Genomic DNA, 22,008 nt, shown 5'->3' with positions numbered 1-22,008 from the left:
ACTTGAATAAATGGACGAACTGCCCGTCGAAAGCGCGACTATTTTTCAACCGCGATACGAAGTGCCAGATCGGGCCCTAATGGAGGGCCTCGTCGCTGAAGGATCGGGCCCCGTTTTCCTTGCCCATCGCGGGGCTTATCCTCGCTCCATTTTTTCCCCCCCCTGGTCGGCTCGAGATTGGGTAATTAAAATTCTCATAAAAGCCGGCGTCGGCATCTTGAAACGCGCCGCGGACAATGGGCCCGAGTCGGTAAAGCAGGGCCCGGCTTGCGGGGCCCGGGAAAGGGGCCCCACCGAGCCGGGAACGAAACTAACCGGCCGTGAAGGGAGCCGCGCGCCATCTCGTTTACATCGTGGCATCTCGTGGTAAGATTCACGTTTGCCACGGCCATTTATCCGGCACTTCGCTTCCTCGCTCTTGCTCCGTCTCCTCTTTCTCGCCCTCGGGGGGCCCGAGTCTCCCTCTCTCTGTCGAAACGGCAGGGCCCCCTCCAAGGGGTCCGATCGCGGGCCCGACCGGATCGTGACGCCAAAAACAAATGCCTGGCGAGTCCCTCCCTTAAAAAATGTAATCCCACCAGCGGGACTTAGAGGCCCGAGATTACAGCGGGAACGATCTTTCCTCGAAAGCAGCAAACGTGCATTCACGTCAATCACCGAAGATATAAGGCCCAGGTCGAGGTGTCGGCCCGTCTCTCGTGCACCTTGTGTTCCGAAACCTGTGATTACAGCACCAGGACCCTTCACCCCGTTCCTCGAGTCGGACCCCCGAAGGCGAGTTGTAGAGGCGAGATCGACCCTCGGGAAGGGGCCTTACGTGGGCCTTAACGCGATTCCCGGTTCCCCGATCCCCCCTGGTCTACGAATCATAAACAGAATTTAAATCCGTAGATAAATCAAATTTCGCCAGCCACAATTCTCAGCCATATCTGCGACGTTTCGCTTCCTAACCGGGGCCCGTTTTACTCCGTAGCGGGGCCTTAAAGTCCCCTGACTCCGGGCCTCGAAAGGAGTAGGAGAGCGAAAGAGAGGGGAGCGGGCCGACCTTCGGGGGTCGGCGATCAGCCAGGTTCGACGACACCCATCATTACCGGAGGTATCAGGGGCAATCAGGCCCTACGTCGGGCCCTTCGCGCCTGGTCGCCACGATCCGGGGCTTATTCGGGTTAGAGTGCCGCTCGTACCCCTTGAAACCCGTGATTACTCGGACAGCGCACTCGGCCTCTCTCGGGGCCGGATACTCAAGGCCGAGCCGGCCGAGCGAGTGGAGGCGCATAAAAAGAATTCATTTCTCCTGGTTTTATTAATAAATCGCGATAGCGTGGACGTACAACGGGGCCCGACGATCTCGGTGAGGGTCCCAAAACGTCCCGAAATTTGTAGGATTTTTTTAACGGGGTAAAAAAAGGTACCTCAGAAAATTAGAGTCAAGTACCCTGAGGATCATTGATATGGCGAATCTGCAGGAAACGGATTTGTTCCCACTACTCTACCGGTAGGGCCCAATCGGGGGTCGTTTAGTCAAAGTCGTCGGTGATCTCGAGAAATTCCGGGGACTTTTACGGTCCACCCGCCACCGTGGCCGGCGAGCGGAACCGACATATCAAACGCGGATAGCGACGGGAGGCAAAGGGAGCAAAACGAGGGAATAGAGGGAATCTCTCTCGGAGAGGGTTATTAATCGCCAGAGGTCGGGCCCTTGACCCCTCCCCTCGCCGGCAGGGCCCCGTCCGGGAGAAAAGGCCTCGCGTGCTTCCTCGTTGCCCCCCCGGCTCGCGTGGGGCGCGAGGAAATACCTCGGCGTCGTCGAACCAGATACGAACTGACCCCTGGCCCGGGCCCGCCCGCCCCCCNCCCCCCCGTCCCCCGTTTGATTTATCGTCCCTCCGCACGCCGACTTGTATAAATATCCCGGGTCCCTCCGCGTCCCGGTCGCCCCTCGTCGCGACCGCTCCCCGCTGATCGGGGCCCTACCTGTCGGTCGGTACGGGCCCCTGCTCCGGAATTCCGGGGGACCGGGCCCTCCCCCTCGGTCCGCGCGAGGTGCGAAGGCCCTGCGCAGAGGAAGTAAGGCCCAGGGGACCGACCGCAGAGAGTCTGGGAATTTCCTTTTGTTTCTCCCATTTACGGGGCCCGCGGTTTCGGGAGTTTTCGGGGCGTGGTAGGGCCCCGGCCTAAGGATTTTTACTTTCGCCCTCCATTTGCGGTCGGGCCCCCGCGTCGCCCCCGCCGGGGCCCGTCCCGGTGAGATCGGTTTAATTTCTTACCTAAGGGCCCGCCGAGCCCTGGGAAACTCCCTTTGTTTCATCCCCCACGGGGCCCGGATTTCCCTGGGACCTTTTGTGGGCGGGTCAGGCCCCTCTCGGGCCCACTCCTCCCCCTCTCCGATCGCTACGGCCAACGAAACCCTAACGCGACCGTGAAGGCCGTATAAATTTGCCTTCGAGATCCGCTTTAATTTTCCTTTCACGGCGCAGCCTCCGCCTCGGTCCAGCGGGCCCCAGCCTCTCCCTACAAGGGCAGAGATCTTGTCTCTCCCTAATACACCGAAAACTCCCAGTCATCCACGCGATTATCCCTCGTCCCGGTCGGCGCCATCTTGGGAAGCCCCCTCCCCAAACCATTAGAATGTCAAGAAACGTCGAATAAAGTCTCGAGACTCGTAAAACGTTCGACGCCTCGGGAATTTCTCGACCTCGCGAGGATTTAGGGCCCGAGCCGTGCGCGCGGTATATATTAAAATTCGATTTTGCGGCAAATCGGAGCGCTCGCGCCAACGGAATGGCAAATCGCCTCGGCATCCGACATCTTGTATTCCCGGTGGGCACGCGGCTACGTGTCCTACGCGAATTATACATCGGCGGGGCCTTAAGTGTCCGATGCGTGCGCGCCGCCGATATATATCCCCCCCGAGTGGGGCCCCGCGTGGGGCCCCGCGTGCGTGTGCGCCGCAAGGACGACGGGCCCCTCTCCGGCTGATTCGCCGCGCTTCCGATGGTCCTTTGTTTGTTTTAATTATGCACCAACCACCTCCTTTGACGCCGCGACGCCGGCCGCGAATCGGCGATCCACCGAGGGGCCCACTCGGCTCGAGGTGGGGGCCCACTTCGTCGAGATGCATTGGCACGAGTTTTTGTTCCCCCGATAAAACCGAGAGACGTCTTAAGTTGGGGCCCAGGCGGCGCGGGATCGGGACAGGGCCCGCACAAAGGTGATATTAATCGAGGATTACCGCCTCGGAGGGGCCCGATTATAAATCCGCGACGGGGGCCCGCGAATCGGGGACCCGTCGCCACGTATTCCCGGCGAATGACGATTTACGAGGGATTACGGGGCCCGGCTTTCCCCGGACCGGGCCCGGTTTCCGCGCCGTTAATCCCCGGGGCCCACGGGCCCGGGGCCGGTTCCGCGAACCGGGCCCCGTCATTTCGCGCTCAGTCGAATTTCATAAGTGTCTCCAGTTTCGACACGGCCGGCCCTCGTCCTCCTCGAATGCTTAATCCTCTTTGGGGCCAGAGGTAAGAACCGGCCGATATTAAACGGGGGACAGCAAAAACAGAGACGGGGGGCCCGACGCGGAAAACGGGGGGCCTCAAGGCGAGGAAGAGTCCGCGGGAAGGACGAGAGGCGAGCAAATCGTCGCGCCGTTCTCCGTAATCCTCTTAGACCGACGTGTTCACCTCCCCTGATCATCGGGATGCTGGGAGGGAATTCTCGGTCCATCGTGAAAAAAAAAAAAATCTTAATAAGTTATCCCACAAAATATTCCAAGAAATATCAAGAAATTGATATTTCTTCTCATGAAATTTCATTTCTTATCAAAAATTTTAAAAACCTCTATATATCAATTTTTTTTTTTAAATTGAAGTGCTATGGGTGTCAGGACCTTCTTTATAGCTTCCCTATTCACATTGTTAACTTCTAAGCGATTCGGTACGCACAGTTCGGAGAAGAGGTTTCATAAATGAGATCTCCTCGCGGCACTTTCGCATCGCCTTAATCCGTTTTCCCAGCGTCCCTATTTATCAGGGGGAAACGCAATCTGGGAGGAGACCTCGCGAATGGGTTGTGAAAAAGAGACAAAACGAGGAGAACCGCGAGATCGCGGGCCATAATCCTCTTAGCCGGTGCATTCAGCTTCCCTTTAAGATCTCAGCGGGACGTCCAACGCGGGACCAAATCGCGTACGAATGGCAAGAAGATATCAGGATATCGCGCTCGTGCGTGAATATAAATCTCGGGGAACGAGGTCCGCGCATCTCGAGGACGACTCTCTCCTCTCCTCTTCCCCGTCGTCTCTTCAGGTCCGCCCCGAGTCGACCGATAGCGCGGCATTAACAGAGGGGGGGACCCGGAGGGGGAGGGAATCGCGATTCGAAGGATGCGGCGCATTCCAGCATCGAGTTCCCCGGGTTGGTGGGATCCTCTCGAACCGCTCCATCCTCGACCCGGTGGGGCTAATTGAGTGCGTGGTCGATATGCGCTCCTCCATTTGTGCGTTACTTTGCGCGGCCGCGCAGGAATGCGATACCCCTTCCTGGATGCGCAGAAGCTGCGTGGAGTGCGCGCGTTCGAGGGACCGCGGAGAAATGAAAGCGATAAATATCGGAATATCGAGGGAGGGCCGAAAGAAACCGGGCGAAAGTGTCGGGGCTTGGCGCCTTCTCGGACCGGCGAGGCGACGCCATCTTGGAGAACGCCCGTGTGGTCCGGAACGGCAGGGCCCGGTCGCAACCGCGGCCGTTGCTCGTTTTTCGGCGAACACGGCCGAGAGGGGGGCCCGGCACCTCCCGGCGGCGCGTCGGGCCCAACGGGCCAGTCCGCGGGTGCGTGCGCCGGGAATAATCGGAACTCCATTAAGGCCCCGCGCGAGAAAGCAATTCGTCGGCCAATCCGTATCTGTAATGAGAATCGGTCTTCTCGCTCGGCCGCGAGTGAGTTACGGCCGATATGCCGAACGGGGCCCGTATTTACGAGTTTACCGCTGGCGGTTCTTGCGGGGCCCTGCCCCCTCCCCGCCCCCGATTCCGCGGGCCACTTTCTCGGCCGGTTAAACGCGCCTTAACGGCGAATTAAACGCGCCGATCGCGACTCGGTACCACCTCGGGGCCTTAAGAAAGGGGATGCGCGGCGAGGTGGGCCTTGACCCGGGGCTCGATTTCCGGGGGTAGGGCCCAGTCCCCCTCCGGAGGTCGGCGGGCCTCGTCGTTCCATGGGACCCATTTATTCAGGGCAGGGTAACTCCCCGCCAGGAATCGGTTCGCCTGACGCATGGAACACCCAGGAGTCGGCGGACGAGCTCGTTATACGGCCAACGGGAATGCGAGGGACTCGGTGCAAAGGTGGACCACCCTGTTCGCGGATCGGGGCCCGACTTCTTGAATTTACTATCGGCCTCTTCCCCGTAGCAGTTCGGCTTTCTTGCCGCGGGTTTCGCCGTAGCTCGGCCTCCCCCGGAATCGGCGCTCCCGGGCCCGGCGATTGGCTAACGGGCCCAGCGGGCCCCGACAACGGCTTCTTCTGGGCCCGGGTTCCCGGCCTCGTAACTCTCCGACCCACGGATCGAGGGACACCCCACGTCGCGGCCCCGTACCTCCGGTAAAAAAAGAAAATAACCGGGCGCCGCGCGATTTCACCTTGCGCAATCGGGTCCGAGGGTTCGCCAGGAAGACCCGATTCTCTCCCGGAAGTCGAAACCGGGATTAAATCGCGGAATAGAGTAAAAGTCATCGCTTTTAATCCTGCCCGAGGTGCCGAGTACCTTTTTACGCGTATTCGTACCATTTCTTGTGTGGTTCGGCCGCAGTTTCAGAGTTTTTCGCGGTCTTGTTCGGTTCTCCAAAATGGCGGCCGGAGGAGCGCGCGTCTCGGAGCCGTCCCACGGCGTCCTCGGATTGCTTTTTCCTTTAGACGTTAGGACGCGTCGAGTTTTCCTCGATTCTTTCGCTCCATCTATGTCGAGTCAGCTGGTCGCGGATGATGTCACCGTTGCAGCGTACTCTGATCGCGACTCGCGACCCGGGACACCCACTCGCCCGGGCCGCCCACATTCCGCAACGTCACGACTCCCTCCCGTGCGTAAAACGGTCGACCGCGTGTGCTGGGGCCTCTTTCCCCCCTTTCCTGCCCCCTTCGCCCCTTATCCTTTTATCGACCGGTAGAAAAGGCGTCCTCGATGGATCGTCACCGTACACGGGGGGATTCGCCCACGTCCCCGAGGCCGGCCATTAACGCCGCGTCGTTAAACGCGAGGTCGTTCTCACCGTCGGAGGAAAATGGGCCCGATCACCCCTGGATCCTGGAGGGTAGATTACGGTGATCGCGCTCTTCCATTTCTTGCTTCGGAGTAGAGAGATCGGATCAACGATGGTGAGGGTGGAAAATGGAAATTTAGGCTGGCCCAAAAATCCAGGGGCCTCATCGCGCACTCCCGGGGCCCGTTCACAGTCGATCCGACGAGCGCAGGTGGCGGCTCTCCCGATGCCGAAATTTCGGGTGTCCCACGTATAATAAGACACGAGGGACGCTCGTTCGGACACCTCGGACACGCGTCCTCGGGACGTCCCTCCGCGGTTTGGGCCCATCCGTCCGGATCGTCAATTAGAAGCGACATCTCGCCGACACGAAAAAACCCGGCCCGACTACGCGGCCAACCCCGGGGATCCGGAAGAACGGCATTAACATACCGAGAGCGGGCCCCGAATTCGCGGCGACGGGCCCCGATCAGACCCCACTCTCGCGGTCCCCGAATCGAAAAGTTCGTTCCTCCCCGTTCTTCCCCTCGTTCGTTTCCATAATTTCGAATTTCGAGGCGGGTAGAAATCCGATCGCCACGGTGGGGCCGCACGTCGGAATCAATCGGGCCCATTTTTCCTCACCTGTCGGGGCCCCTTATACGTGGGCCGGCGGCGATCGGCACGAAAGGCTCGGGTACGTACGAGGCACCGCCGCGGCGCGGTTGGTCCGTAATTGCGAGCGATTATGCTCGGTTCTGATTGCCGTGCATTATGGCGCGGTAGCGCCTAGCACGAGCTCGGCGCGTTGCGCAAAATCCCGGTAGGGCCCATACTTAAGGCCGCCGACCCCGCGAATCGGGCAGCCCGCAAAACCCGTCGCAAAACTCAGGAGCACCTAATTACGAGCGGTGCCCGCCACGCCCCAAGAGCGGCACGTATCCAGGAACCCCCGGGCCCAGAAATCAGGCCCAAAGGTTCCAATTTAAAATTTTCCAAAAGGGAGGAAACCCTTTCCTCATAATTGGGCGTCTAAATACGGCGCGATTCAATGGGGTAATTAAAATTCAAGTGCAGCTCGTCCATCCTCGGCCGAGCGGTGCGGCCCGGGCGGAGATTTCAACGCTCGTTAAAGGCACGCGCTAGCGCGCCGCGTCGCCTTGTCTCCGTCGCTCCCTCGCTTGCCCGCATCGGTCCGTCCTCCTCACTCTCCCTCGCGGGCCCGCATCGCTCCGTCCTCCTCTCTCTCACGCGGGCCCGCATCGCTCCGTCCCTCCCGCTCTCGTTACTCTTGTCATCTCTCGCTCGTCCTCGCTCTCGTTGCCGGTCGCATCTCTCCGTCCCTCGCTCTCCGCCGGCTCGCAGCGTCCCTGGGTCTCTCTCGCTCTCCCTATTCGCCCCATCTCTCGGTCCCTTCCTCGAGCCCCGCTCTTTGACTGTTCCCCTTAAACGCCACTCGGCCGCGTGTAGGATAGAGACCTTCATAGGTATGGGTAGGTACAAGGCGTCGGGAAGACGCGAGTGTGCGTCGCGCGTTGCGCGCGGTGTACGCGCTGTCCAGATATGGCCGCCATACCGGTCCAGCTCCCCGACGACGCCGCGGCGGCTGCGCGAGTCCTTGACGCCCACCCTGCGCGCGCACTCGCACTCGCGCGCGCGCATCTCCGTCAACGTCGTCAGCTAGGAGATCACCCGGGCTCTCTCTTCCTGCTCCGGCGTTTCCCTTTCGTCGGCTACCGGATGAGATGGAAAACCCGGTACACTCCCATCCCCGAGTTCGCGATTTTCCATCCCGGACTCTTCGCGACCCCGGATATCCGATTCCCGAATTCATAGGAATTCACTTTCGCGTGAAAAATATTCACCTCTTGCACCAGTCACGTGTCATTGGTCAACATGTCAAAGTCATCCAAAAAGTCAGCCAACAAAATTCAGGGCAACTTTTCGGTGATTTCAAGCGGGGGATACCTGTTTGGGTTAAACAGCTGATTCCCACGTGACTTCCTAAATCCATGATTTTTTGTGAATCCTCCCCCCGAGGGGGGTGAAATTCGGACGTCGATGATATCGCGCAGGCCTGCCGGCCGGTCGAGAAATATCTCGGCCGAAAGTCGGGTCCCGGGTCGAGAGATCGGAACCCGAGAGCCGGCGAGGCGAGCTCGAGTTCCAGAGAAACGAGCGCCGGCGATCTCTCGGGGCCCCCGGGGTCAGCACGAGCTTGACTCGGCGCGAGCGAGGAGGACGCCGCTAGCCGGCCGAGCGTACGCGCGAGAGAGACGCAACGCCAGGAGCGGAGGACCGCGGGAGAGATCTCGCGGAGATAGGGAGCAGGCCCGCCTGGGAACTCGGACTCCTCCGCGTCGAGGAGGTTGCCCGCTGGGCGAGACAAAGGCCCGGCTCGGCGAGTCCGCGGAATCCGTGGGCCCTAGGGCCCCAAGGCCCCCGAAACCCGGGATGAACCCCTCGCAAGGATGATACGGTTACGCGGAAAGCTGAATAAACCGAAAATCGGGCTCGGAATCGAGCCAGGTCGCCGGTCCAGAGGTCCGCAGCGCGCTGAGTCGCGGTCGCGTCGGCTCGCATATCCGGGAGGCGGCTGCGGCTCTCCCGGCGCGGCTCCTCCGGCTAACCTCGTTCCCGCTCGTGACGTCACGCCTCGCCTTTCCCTCGGCCGTGGACCTCCGACATCTCGGGAGATGCACGAGCGTGCACCCATCGCCGACTATTATAGGTGCAGCCGGTACCCCCCCTCGCGAGAACGCCCGCGCGCAGGCGCATCTATCTCCCATCCGCAGCGGAAGCCCCGGAAAGCCGAGCGTCGCGAAATTGCGAGCGATCATCCCGCGGAGGGGGAGAAGATCGACGCGGTGAAGAAAATACGGATTCCTCGGGAAAATCGAACATCCGAAGGTCCTGGATACGAAGAGGGAGGAAAGAACCGCGGGAAGAAATCTGGGCCTTTTTTTTCTTCCCGACCCATGTTCGGGGCCTAGATGGGCCCCGGAGACCGGTGGGCCGGAACAAACGCGAGGTGTTCTCATCCGCGGGAGAGCAGGTGAGGCCCCGGAACGGGTCGTGGTCGTCGATACCCTCTAACTAAGGCCGAGCCGACGCGCCCCGGGCCTTAGGGGGCTCCGGCGGGCCCCGAGTCTGCCCGGCTCATTTGGGCCCCTTCTCGACGGATATTCGCGCCACGCTCGAGTAGAGGTCGTCGGGGGTGCTCTCTACGTCGTAAATCGCCTCTCTCGCTCCTATCGATACGCGGCCGCGGTCTTATCACCTTTTTGCCCATTTGAAAAGAATTCAAATATATATATATATATATTTGAAAAGAATTCATATATATATATATATGCAGAAAAAGATTTGGTGTCTCTCCAAAGAAATTGTGATAAGCACGGTGAAGCGACTTCTTGGCGTTACCTTGACGAAATGACGAGGTAACCCTTACCACGTTGCCCCGGTTCCTGCGACCGCCTCCCCAGGGTGTTCCGAAGTGTTTACGATTATCGCAATTCTAATTTTTCTACGTCGTCGGTTCGCGAGTACCGGCGATAAGCCGTGTGCGGAAAAGCGTCCGGTTAACGCCTCGATCGCGGTAATCAGCGATCGCCGTCGAGTGGATGATAAGACCGACCGGGATACGGAGAGCGGTTCCGGAAGACGATTTCCAGCGAGGCCGGCCGCCGAATCGGGGCCCTCGGCACTTCCGGGTACCGGGCCCCCAGGGGCCCGAGGCGTATTCGCCGGGGGCCCGCTTTTTGACGCGCGTGTCGCTAACTCCGCCGTGTAACGACGCGGACGAGAAACGAGTCCTCCCTGTTCGTCCGTCCTCCTCGCTCCTGGGCTGGGCCTCTTCTCGTTCCCCGACTCTTCTCCACGAAGGAACGGTAAACGCGACAGAGAGAGAGAAAGAAAGGGAGAAAGAGAGGGAGAGAGAGAGAGAGAGCGCCTCCAACGGACTTAGGGCCCCGGCGACAAAAGTTACCACTTTCTATGGCGAGACGCGCAACTTAAGTTATCTTCCCGAGACCTCGAAAACTGTACACCGTAAGGCCCAAAAAATCGAATCCACCCTAAATATCTCATGCCACTGATATTTATTATAAATTAAATTCACACGTAATTAAAACAATTTTTTTTACTTCATGTGAAACTCTTGACGCTGCGGCAGTCCCCAGGGAGTGACATCACGCTTAACGCGATATAAAAAAAGGTTATTCTAGATATATTTAACACGTAAAAATATTTCTCATGCTTTCCTCCAAACTAAGTGCACCGGATCATTTAAAACGTTAATACGTGATTATGGAGGCCCCAAGGAAGAACGCGAAGCTCGTGAAATTTCATTTTTCACAAAAACGACAAGAAATGTGATTTTGGTTTTAGTCTGGACAAAATTGAAGGAAAAAAAGATTTATTTTTTTTTTCGAGAAATTAAATTTCACGAGCATCACGTTTCTTTTTTTTCTTAGGGCCTCCATAATCACGTGTTAACACCCAGCTTGGAGAAAAATTTGATAAATACTTTCACGCTTTGATGTGTATAGAGTGACCCTTTTATGTCACCTTAAAGTGTTGAATCCAATCGTGTGAAAAATGGACACCGAGGGTGGAGGGGGCACAGAGAGTAGAAGTAAACAAGAAGTGCAATCGACGCAATCTCGGCGCATCGCGGTCGCGGAATCGCTCCATCCTGGCGAGGAGCCAGGATAGGTGTGGAGATAAAACTCCACGCTCGAGGAGAGCTCGATAAGAAAACTCGTCGATGACGTCCGCCGGTCGTCGTCGTTGAACGACGAGAGACGCAGACCGGCCGACCCTATTGCGTATTCTTTGCGAGGATAAAACGAGGATTACGTCCGGCGCGTCCACCGCGTCTTCTGGGAAACGCGAGATCGGCCACGCGACGTTAACTCGGGCGGGGATGGCAAGATGGCGGCGGGCCCTTCGGGCCCGATTTTCCCGGAGTCGACGTCGGGGTGCTCCCTCGGGAGCCGGCACCCCCTCGCGCGGCAGATGTCACGTGCTCTCGGGTTGATGTTTTCCGAAAGGGCGTCGGGACGCCGACGCACGTCGGCGTTCCTACCCCGGCGTTCGAGTCTCCGCGCGTACTATCGGAGCCAAGAAAGTCGGACCGGGGCCGATGGGCCGAGAAATTCCAGCCTTGCGTAATTCTCCTCGAAGAGGAGGCCCGAGTCGCTCTCCGGAGAGGTCCGGGGGAAATCTGAGAAGTCCCGGAAAATTCCAGGGGAAAGTTACGAAGGGTAAAAAAAATCAAAAGGGTGATAAGCGAGGTCTGGATGGAGAAAGAGAAGGAAATGGGGCCTAGTCGGTTGGATAATCAAAGGATGGCCCGTCTCTCGGAAACGTCCCGGGGGTAGAGTCGACGCGCCAAGTACGCGCGGAGGGAAGATGCGTAGACGCGTGGGTCCGCGCAAGAGTGACACCCTCAATCCGGAGAGAATGAGGTGGAAGCGCGAATGCGTCGCACGGGTAATTAAAACAAGGCTTGCCCGTACGAGGAATGCTTCGAGGAAGTGCCAAGGGGTAGAGTCGGCGCGCCAAGTACGCACACGAAAGCGCAGCCGGAATGCAAGTGGTTAGGAAACCCGCGAGGCGTGTCAGCTAGACTCTAGACTCTACTTTGCCTGAGTGGCCTACTTAGAGCACTCTCGCCGGGTCTGGGATCTATAGATCGGCCGGTCGGCGCGATCGGGCCCCGACTCGGGGATCGACGGGATTTTGAGCGACAGCGGTCGGAGTCCGCCCCCCTTCCCTTCCCACTCTACATTTCGATCTTATCAACCGCGACGAGATTCGGGGTCCGGATTTGGTTCCATTCTCCAGGCCCCGACGAACTGTCCCAATGTTTGGGACCGTCCGCGGACCGATTGGGCCGGATTTCCGAAAGTCATAAGGCGAGGGCAAAGTTTACGTATCGGACCTCTAGCAAGTCGACTCGTAAACAAAACATTGATCGAGCTCGTATTCGACTCTCCCTATCGCGCGTCTCCGTATATACAGGACGCGTTACGTGTAATGGCTTTTCGTCGGGTAATTAGGGCCCGCTGATCGATGGGTCCTACGGCCCGAGGGGTCCGACTTTCAAGGGGTCCTCCAAACCCCGTTCGAGTCAACACCGCGGCGGATAAAAAGTTGAAAAACTCCCTCGTCTCGATTAACAGCTGATGTTTGGGACTTACCGGTCGTCGGGCCCCGCTGCGTCCTGGAGCGCGCCCTGCGGCCTCATCCGAGAGCTTAGCCGACGATGGCACTGCACACGGGTACCGGTGACTGGACGTCCGTCAACTGGCCCAAACACTTCGGGGCCTGACGAGACTTTACTTTACGGATAGGACCCCGCAGATCGGGGCCCTAACGTCGAACCGCCGGGAAAACTCGGTTCGGACCGACGTCCTTTGCGTTAATTCGGGTTCTCCCGAAGATGGGCCTGATCGGGCCCGGTCGGGCCCTTTAGAGGCTGATTTCCCGCCTTGTCGGCCCCGCGCCGCATGCCGGGCTGTGCATGGGCCTCTTCTACTCGCGTCCTGGCACTCCCTGCGTGTCCCGGGCCCTAGGAATTCGGCTATCGGGCGGGCCCTCCGCACTCGCCGTGGGCCCCACGACGCTCGCTCGGTATCGGGCGGAATCGGTACCAGGCCAGGGGGCCCGCGCTCGGAATCGGCCACTCGCGTCGCGGTCCGCGCGTCTCACCTTGCGGAGCGGGTCTCCGGACCGGCCATGCAGCGCGGTCCACGCTGGGTCTACCCCCTACCTTTCCACCTTCCGCGCCTCCCGCCTTCTCCGCCGCCGACGCCGCCGCCACCTGTGCCCCGCGCCCCCTGGGCCCGCTCGCCCTGCCTCGCTCCCCCCACTCCTTTCGCCGACGCCGGACAGGTAAGTCGGGAGTGGGGGTACCGGCGCGCCGGGGAGGTGCGCAGCACCAGCGACGGTAAGGTAGGGCGCGATAGAGAAGGGTAGCGCGGGTAGGTACCTCGATGCGTTCGTTATCGGTATCGGGGACTTGCGAGAAGGAAATCGCTAAGCGAATTTAAGAAAGGCTATGAGGTGGAAATCGATTTATGGAGGAATCTCGCGAGAGATGGGTTCGTCGAATGTCTATTTGCCGTCCGTCGGGCCCCAAGAGGCCCACCCCAGGGGTTGCTTTTCGCCCTAGCAGGTGCCTTTCTCTCCTGCCGTCTCGCCGATTGTTTTGTAACGCGACCCAAACCCTGAGAGGGCCGGCACCTCGGCATTCAGCCGGCGGTTTGAATAACAAAGGAAACAAATTTCGGGCCTTACATCGGACGTCGATGATGCCCAATAGGTATCCGAACAATTACGGATACGAGTTTCGTGTCCATTTAAGTGAATGGGATGATTAAGAAGGTGGGGTGGTTATTGTCTTTCCGCGGGTAAAAATTTTGCGTTACGTAGGTGAGCTTTTTTGGGCCCGAGAGGAAGAGAGAGGGCCTCGGGCGGGGGAGGGGAGGAGATACAAGGCCCGTGAAAAATTGGCACTCGAAGCGCGCGAGACTCCCCTTCGCCCTGGGCCCACTCGAGGGGTGGCTTCTCGGCCTAGCAGGTGCTTCCAGGCGGGGCCCGACGGTGTATTCCCGTGACGGGGCCCGACCCCGGCACGCCGCCCGGGACCCTCGGGGCCCGGAGGGTTCCAGAAGGCCCCGGCGAGTCCCAAAGGGTCCCAGGTCCCATTGTGGCCATCGAGTGGCTCGGCTATTCCGGGCCCATTGTGCGGCCCGGTCCACCGCCGCGGGAGGCCCGGCCAGCGGCGTTAACTCGTATTACATCGACGGGCCCCGGGACGGCCGTGCGAATTCCGCCGAAAGGACTCCTCCGTAGGAAGTTCATCGTCGTCTCGTCGCCCTCGCGCGGGGCCCTATCCCTAGAGGCGCCACATGGGCCCGGGCCCCTCCCGAAAGACGTCATCCCGAGCCCTTAAAAAATCCTACCAAATTCCCGCTCATCCAGAGGTGACCGAAAGGCCCCTGCCCGCGACGGGCGTTGGACTCTCCGCAACTCGTCGGGCCCAACCGCGGCAGGGTCGGGCCCGGTCGTCGGGGGATTAGCGGGATCTCGCGGCGTGATAGATTCGCGCGTGCATACACGCATTCCCAGGGACACGCACCTCGGCGGGGCCGCGCACCTATTGTCGGGCCCCGCGAGAACACGAGTCGGCGGAGCCCTATGGGCCCGCCACCATCGGGCCTCTCTCTCCCACCCCGCGGTCCGCGGCGCGGCCCCTCTCTCTCGGTCCGCCGGCGGAGCCGCATCTCGCCGGTGAAATACTGCCCAGAAGAGAATACCGGTCCCGAGGACAGTGGCGCCGCTCGTGAGGGCCCTCCCGAAAAAAATCTAAGAATCGTTACGGGCCCCCTCCCCACTCCGGGCCCGATTTCGTATCCCAGGCCCCCCTCTCCCCTCTCTCCCCGCTCTTGCGGCGAGAGAGCCGCGAGCGGCCGAGACCCGGGCCCGACACGATTCTCGATGCTCTCGAGATTAAGAGCGTGCTCCGAGCACGTTCTTCGAGGGTGGTCGATTTCCACCGAGAGAGAGACTCCTCGGGGTCGCTGCATATGAGGAGACGGAGAGAGGGAGAGAAAGTGCGCATCCGCGAGGGCATCCGGTTGCCGGTCCGCGGAACGTTCCGACGTTCCCCGGGTCCGATTCGTCGATTCGTCGATGATAAATTATTTATCGATCCCCCTCCCCCCGATATTCCTCCCGTTTCCCGGCGTTGATCCAATTTGCGTCGCTCGCAAACGACCGGCGACCATTACGTCGTAGGTTGCACTTTTCAAGGCGACGCGCCGCCGCGACGCACGTCCGTACGCCGACGTCGCTGACGTAGACGCCGAGTCGAGCGATCTGCCCTTCGGCCGTTCCCGGAACTCGTCGAGAATAATACCGGGGTAAATAATTTATTTCCCACCCCCGAGAGCTCGGGTAGCGCCGCTACGTGACTTACTCCGCGACAATTGCTCGCGGTCTCGAGTACCACCGAGAAGGACGTATATCTACACAGGATAGATAATCGTGGATATATGACAGGTTGTTATTAAAAAATAGAGGGGGGGATTTTTTAGGGAAAGCAGCTCGGGGGGGGGGGGAATTTTTCTTCTCCCGAGGTCGCCCTCGCGGACGTCAGCCTCCGCCTGGACCACTTCGGATCTCCTGGATGAGAGAGACGGAGAGCGAGGAAAAAAGGGGGAAGGAGGGAGAGAGAGAGAGACGAGGAGAGAAGAGAGGCACGTAGGGTACATCACCTTCGCGTGTTTACCTCTTCGGCAACCGGTTTCTCCTCGGACCTTCTCTGGTCCATTCTCGCAGCTCTCTCGCACCTCTTGGCGCTCTCTCCCCGTCCCTCCTCCTCCTCCTCCCCTCTCCGTCTCTCTCGGCACCTCCGGGTTCCTCGCCGGGGTCCGGCCGGACCCTCTTCTTCTACGATCCCTCGGTATCTCTCTCTCTCTTTCTCTCAGCCCGGTACCCGAGGTATTCAAATGACCTCGGATGATGGATACCTCGGTCTCTCTTCCTCTCCCGTCGCGGCCCAACGATCTTCGCTATCTCCGTCCTTAGTTTTGCCCCGCGGTCGGAGCACCGCGAGAGAGCCGCGTTCCTAAGTGCGGTACGTGCCGGCACTCTTTTTCTCCCTCCCTCCTCTCTCATTATTCCCATTTTGCCCCTCGACTCCTCCGGCGATCGCGGAGAAAAATCGGAGCAACAGGTGTACCCCTTCTTGCTCGCACCCACGACTCCTCCGCTAAGGATGAACCTCTCCACTGGCTACGTATGTAATACGTAAGATACCTCCATAATATATGTATATAAATGTCTAATCAGGGAATAGAATTTCCTTCTTTGAGATTGCCGGTTGCCTTTTGTTTCATATATGATAACAATGCGATTCACACGCTTCGACACCGCTTCCGGGATTTTCCACCTAAGGACTTCTGCCCCGAGTGGGCGTTCCGGATCCATTCGAATGCGTTTAACTTTCGGCGGTCCAGAGTCGGAGGCTGCACCTTTGATTTACGGAGGGCGCCGCAGCAGGGTGCGAAAACCGAGCTGCCATTGTCCGTGGGAGAGGGGAGAGGCGAGGCAACAAGGGGAGGACAAAGGAAACGAGAACCCCCCGCGAGGTCGAGGTCCTCCCTCGCTCGTGACTTTTGTCATCCTACGGTCGATGCATCGATGCACCGGTGCATTCCTCGCCAAGGAACCGATCTCCGAGACGGCGATGACGATCCGGTCACTTGGGAGGATAGAGTCGAGCGGATTTTCCTGATATCGAGGGATCGATATCGATCGATCGCGGACCCCGCGGAATCGACTCGCGGTGGGAAAATTCTCGCCTATTGCGATCCGGGTCGATTTGACGGCTGATTATGCGGACTCCGACGTCGATTCCCATGCCACTCGTGCAATCGCTCAACCCAGATGATAATGAGACGCGCGCGAGGAACGACTACCGTCTCGGTATTGCTCATTAGAACCTCCCGTACGAGTCGCGGTGCATTCCCCGAGCCGATTGCGCCAGGTCGTTACTCGAAGTCTTGCTAGGCTAGAAATTGCTCCTAATCGCTATTGCGGAGTTTATCACGGCGGATAGGTGGATGAGTCACTCTTCGACCCCTCGGAATTCGTCCGAAACTCGATTTACCCCTTTCCTCTGTCATTATCACCTCCGGGCGCGAGGTGATAACTCGACCTCCAGCTCTGGTACGCTAACGATCTCGCAGACGATCCGTTTCTGCACTCCTCCGTGAACCGCGACGTCGTGAATTAGCGACCCCTCCTCGCTACTTCGGGGGCCCCGCTCTGCTCCGAAACTTTTCTTTTTCAATGTCGGCCCGGCAGCGCGGGATAGCACGCACGAGGAGTCTCGTCAATTTTTTTCTGACTTGGGCCGGTCTAAAGGTAAAGATTTCATCTGAAGAGTTTTTCGATCAGCCGGCAAGATTCTGAATAGCGAAATTTCGAACTTCGCGAGTAGGTATCGAGAAACTGGACGTCGGCGTTGCGCGGTCCACGCGGCCCGAGTAACGAAGCCCGATAACGCGAGGTAGCTTGGACGAGGGGTCACGCCGATTTTTTTTCAAGTCAATCCGGTCCGAAGGTAAAGATTTTATCTGAAGAATTTTTCGATCGGCCGACAGGAACACGAGTAGGAAAATTCCGAGTTCCGCGAGCAAGAATCAGGAAACTGGACGTCGGCGTTCGCGCGGTCCACGCGTCTGGAGTAACGGAGCCCGATAACGCGGGGTAGCCCGAACGAGGGATCGGCGGATAACACCGGAATATCTCGGAACCTCCGGGGACAAGTCCGGATAACGGGGAGGCCAATTGCAGGGACGGACCCGCCATTGTCGCGGCATCGCGTCGTGACTCAACCAAAGCCGTCTCCGTGACACGTCTAGTCGCTAGCTCGCCCACCTTCGGCTAAGACCACGATCCTTGGCAAGATCGCCGTGTGCCTTTTACCTACGTAGGCAATCGCTCGGAACGACAGTCGATTGCCCAAGCGCCGTCTCTTTCGTAATTCCTCGATTCCCGGCGACGACGCGGTCCGGGGACGGAAATGACGCGATCGGAACGAGGAGAAACCACGCCGCCTGGGATTAATAATCAGAAACCGATAGCCCGAATCTCAAATGCCTCTTATCGACACAATATTTAGTAACCAACCCCGTAGAGAGAACATTTCATTACACGAATCCTCGAGCGATGTCCTTTTTTTCCCATATAATTTCCCAAGAAGGGCGAGACCACGTGGATCCAAGATGGCGGCCATTTATCGGCCGTCACCTATCCGCCGCGGAAGGGCGAGACCGTGTTTATTCAGCACCTGGCCGATAAACAGGCGAGCGGGTATTTTAATCCCCGATATAGAGAAGGGGAGAGAATCGAGAGAGGGCCCGGGAGCCGTGAGGCCCCTCGTAAAGCAGGCCCCGGGACCAAAATGGCGATGTCATAAAGCAGCGCGGCCGGCCGATATCGTCCGGCGCTTATGCCCGGCCCCTGGGATATATAGCGAGCGATAGGTGATATAGAGCGGCGATGTCGCGTGCTAAGGCGAAACGCGGGGTTACATGGGGTTACATGGGGTTACATGGGGTTACATAGGTAGTCGATCGGCCGGCTTAGCCGCGCCTTATCGCGGCCGGCCGCGTCGTAATCCGGACGGCACATAAGGCCCCTGCGGTACATAGCTACATTGGGCCCTACGCGAGTCCGCGGATACATGGGTGTAGCATAATGCCGATACGCCATAACGTAGGCATACGATTTAACCTAACCTGACCTATCCTCGTGGCGATACCGGCCTACTGCCTGTAATGCTTATTATTAACGCGAGGGGCCCGACCGTAGTCCCTGGAGAGATCTGGGCCCGATGCGCACCCACGGCGCAACTTTCGGAAATCGCCGAAGAATAAGGTGGAAGGAACTCCCGCGGGATGGGACCCCGAAAGTGGTGGGCGGAACGAGGCCTCGCCAGGGCGGGGGGAAACTGGGCCTCATTGGGCCTGATCCGAGGTTAGCGAGAACTTTGTATTTTATTTCTTTCGCATCCTCGGAGCGTATAGTGTGCGGTTTTCGAGCACGGGGGAGGAAGGCCGAGAAACGGCATAATACGCCGGCTGATAATCGGCCCAATGGGCGGGCTTATCGGGGCGGCATCGATACCGCGGCCATAATCGACGTCGAAGCCAATACCGCGAATCGCGGCCGGTGATACGGCCCCGGTCTCCGTTTACGCGCACTTCGGCAGGTTTGCTCGTAAATACGTGACGCCACCGGGCTCGAAGAGCGAGGTCAGAAGACGTTGATATGGAGGAACGAAATATAATATAAAAATAGATATCGATATGGGTGCACCGTTCGAGAGAAGTGCAACATGAAATAATCAGGGTCGAGTGCCCGAGTTGGATGAAATGGGCCTGGTAGAGGTAGGGCCCAGAAGTTTGCTTGTAAATACGTGACGCCACCGGTCCCGAAGACCGAGGTCGGAAATCGGTGATATGGAGGAAGGAAATGTAATATAAAAATAGATATCGATATGGGTGCACCGTTAGAGAGAGTGCCATATGAAATAATCGCGTGGCACCAGAGTTGGATGAAATGGGCCGGCTAGCCGTAGGGCCCAAATCGGCGCGAGTCATTCTCAGGTGACGGGCCCCGGGTACAATGTCGTCCGACCACCTCGAGAGTCAATGTAGTCAATGCATTCGATCGTCGCGACGGGGCGACGCATAAACGGCGAGAAGCGCCGGGAGCCATAGGGCCCAAATTAAAGTCCCCGGCTGGTGAATTTGCCTTTATTCAAAGAACGTCCGCGGGGGCCCGATCCGGCGAGCCCGCGTCGCGATGCATCGGCCCGACATTCCGGGGCCCAAAGAGAGGGCCCAAAGAGAGGGCCCAAGGCCGCCGTCGGATTTGCCGGCAAACGAGCCGCGCGACTCGCGACATTGTTATCGGCACCGGATCGGGCCCGGCAAGAAACCGCGGGCCCCGGCAGATGTCCCATGCTCGCGGCGTTCTCCAATTACGGAGGGGGGCCCACTGCGGAGGGCACGGGCCCCGGGGGACCCCGCGGGTTCCACGCGCCCCGCGTAATTAATTCCGCGATAAAGTGTCGCCACGTGACTCGAGTCACGATCGCCGATAACGAACGGCGACCTCGCAACCCTTTAGGCCCCCTCTAGGCAGCGCCGAACGCTCGGGGACCGTTGGGGCCTTAGGAATGCGACATGCGTGCCGAAGGGCCCAAACTAATCTCAACATTTCCAGCTGGAGTTAATTCTCGAGCGCACCTAAACGCGAAGCTTCGATCCATGGACTGGGTCCCAGGGGAGGGTGCGCGCTCGCGGGCCCACGGGGCCCTAAGGCCCCTCGCGAAGACGGATACTCGCGAACCGCGAAGCAGATAATGGCGGATACCGATCGGGTGCCGTTTTATTGCCGACAGATGCGTCGGCCGCGCGTAATGGCCGTGGCCGGTAATGGCTAGCTGGGTCCGATAAAGTGGGACGTCCTGGCCGAGCTCACCCGTGAGTCCCATCCCGGCAGGGGGGGCCCACGGGGCCGCTCTCCACGCGGGGAATAATCGTTATTATCGCTCGCTCGTTCTCTCGACGCCCGAGAGGAGGCCGGGGGCCTCGCGGTATGCGGATTTCGTGTGTCCGCGTTGCCGAGCGCTTTGGGCCCGTCCTTGCGACCGGGCCCCAGGGGCCCGTCGCCTCAACGACGGCGCCTCTTTCTCAGGAAGCTGCCGAACCGTGACGGCACCCGATTACGGGAAATACAGGCGCACCCGGCCTTACGCCAATTCGGGGGCGATCGGGCCCCGGGGCCCATCCTGGAATAGCTAGTTAATTCTCCATTTTTTTCCCTCCCTTTTTATCCCCCCGAAGGATAGAAAAAAAAATCCCCTACTCGAGACGAATGACCGCCGTTAAATCGACAATCCGCGCTTCTCGCCGGTTGAGACCTGATTTTCTCTCTCGGCTCCTTCTTTTTCTTTCAACCCTTTATTCACATCCTGCTTCTCGCGCGAGAGGTCCAAATGGCGAGCAGCCTCCTCTGGTCGAGCACTTCGGTCCAGGAATCCCGGGAACTCCACCTCGAGGGGGGGCGCGCATGCGAGGTGTCGGTGTTAAGAGCCGAGGAAAGGAAGAAAGGGAACCGCGAGGGGGACAGGGGGACTCCGCGTGGCAATTATCGCTCCCAGGGAGGCTAACAATGCTGCCAACTGTCAAAGTCCGCGGCGCGACCGTGAACGCGCTCGGCGCGAAGATTAGCTGCTCTTTGCTAAGAGGTCCCGCCGGGCCCGATGGGCCCAGCCGAGCACGTGCGACTCCGCGCAGCGAGAGAGAGAGGGCGACCCGGAACTCCCTAGGAGAGACGGAGATGGGAGGTCGAGTAAAACGGAAGCGGAGGAGAGGAGAGAAATCCAACTCCGAGAAGCGATCTCGAGGTGGTTCGCGGTATTGGAAATCGGGTTCGGGGGAGTCGAACGGCTCGATGGGACCGATAGGCCCGATCGACTCGGATAGGTCGAACCCAACTCGAGTCGAGCGGAAGAGGAGCGGAACGCGTTAGGAAAGAGAGAGAGAGGGAGAGAGAGAGAGCGGGACACCCGACACCCCTCGGGAAAAATTAGCAATGTTAATGCCGCGGGCCCCGTTCTCGGGGGAGTCGGGCCCAGAGCGGGGAGACGGATGGTCATTAGCATTTCGGCGACTCGTTTTTTATACGCCTGCGGATCGGAGTGGAGCCGCGTGTTTGGGCTAACGCGAGCCGAAACCGCTGTATCGGGTTCGCCCTGACACCCGAGACGATCGGCGGAAATTTCTCCGCTATCCTACGGCCCCGACCTGGGGCTCTTCAAGGCCGCGGTTATCATCGGGATGGAGTGAAAAGAGGATTAAAATTAGAGAATTACGTAAACTTTGGGCAGACTCACCGTGAAGGGACGCATCTTCTGCCTGCATCCTCGCCAGCTGATATCCGAGGTGTCGTTAGGGTGTCCTCACGTCTTCAGGGTGCCGGAATCGAGCTGCAGGAGCTTCTCCTCCGCGTCTCGACAAGGTCCAGGGAAACGTCCCTCCAGGAGACGCCATTTATTTCCCGACCGGATAAACCGCGAGAAATACGGTAGGAAATTACCGATCGAGCGATCGCGGCTCGTGCTCGAGCGCGATCGAGATAACGCCCGATCGAGACCGATGGAACCGATCGATAGGACGATAAA

The 22,008-nt window shown here is 59.1% G+C and overlaps 1 protein-coding gene across 4 annotated transcripts in view; it reads right to left on the bottom strand.

Moving 5' to 3' along the window:
* LOC105700571 (epidermal growth factor receptor) overlaps positions 1–22,008 on the bottom strand; it is an 82,484-nt gene that overhangs the window by 25,013 nt on the left and 35,463 nt on the right. For 3 of the 4 annotated variants that reach the window (XM_012426530.1, XM_012426533.1, XM_012426532.1), the window contains exon 1: positions 12,440–12,943. The exons of the other annotated variant lie outside the window; for it this stretch is intronic. The gene's annotated coding sequence lies outside the window, so the exon portion shown is untranslated. Of the gene's footprint in view, positions 1–12,439; positions 12,944–22,008 lie in introns of those variants that run through there. 4 annotated transcript variants of the gene reach the window in all.

The sequence above is a fragment of the Orussus abietinus genome, unplaced genomic scaffold (assembly GCF_000612105.2).
Source record: "Orussus abietinus isolate OABI.00-Male unplaced genomic scaffold, Oabi_2.0 scaffold2, whole genome shotgun sequence".
Taxonomy (NCBI): Eukaryota; Metazoa; Arthropoda; class Insecta; order Hymenoptera; family Orussidae; genus Orussus; species Orussus abietinus.
Note: the sequence above shows the minus strand (reverse complement) of the source record. Positions and strands in the feature narration are given on the sequence as shown.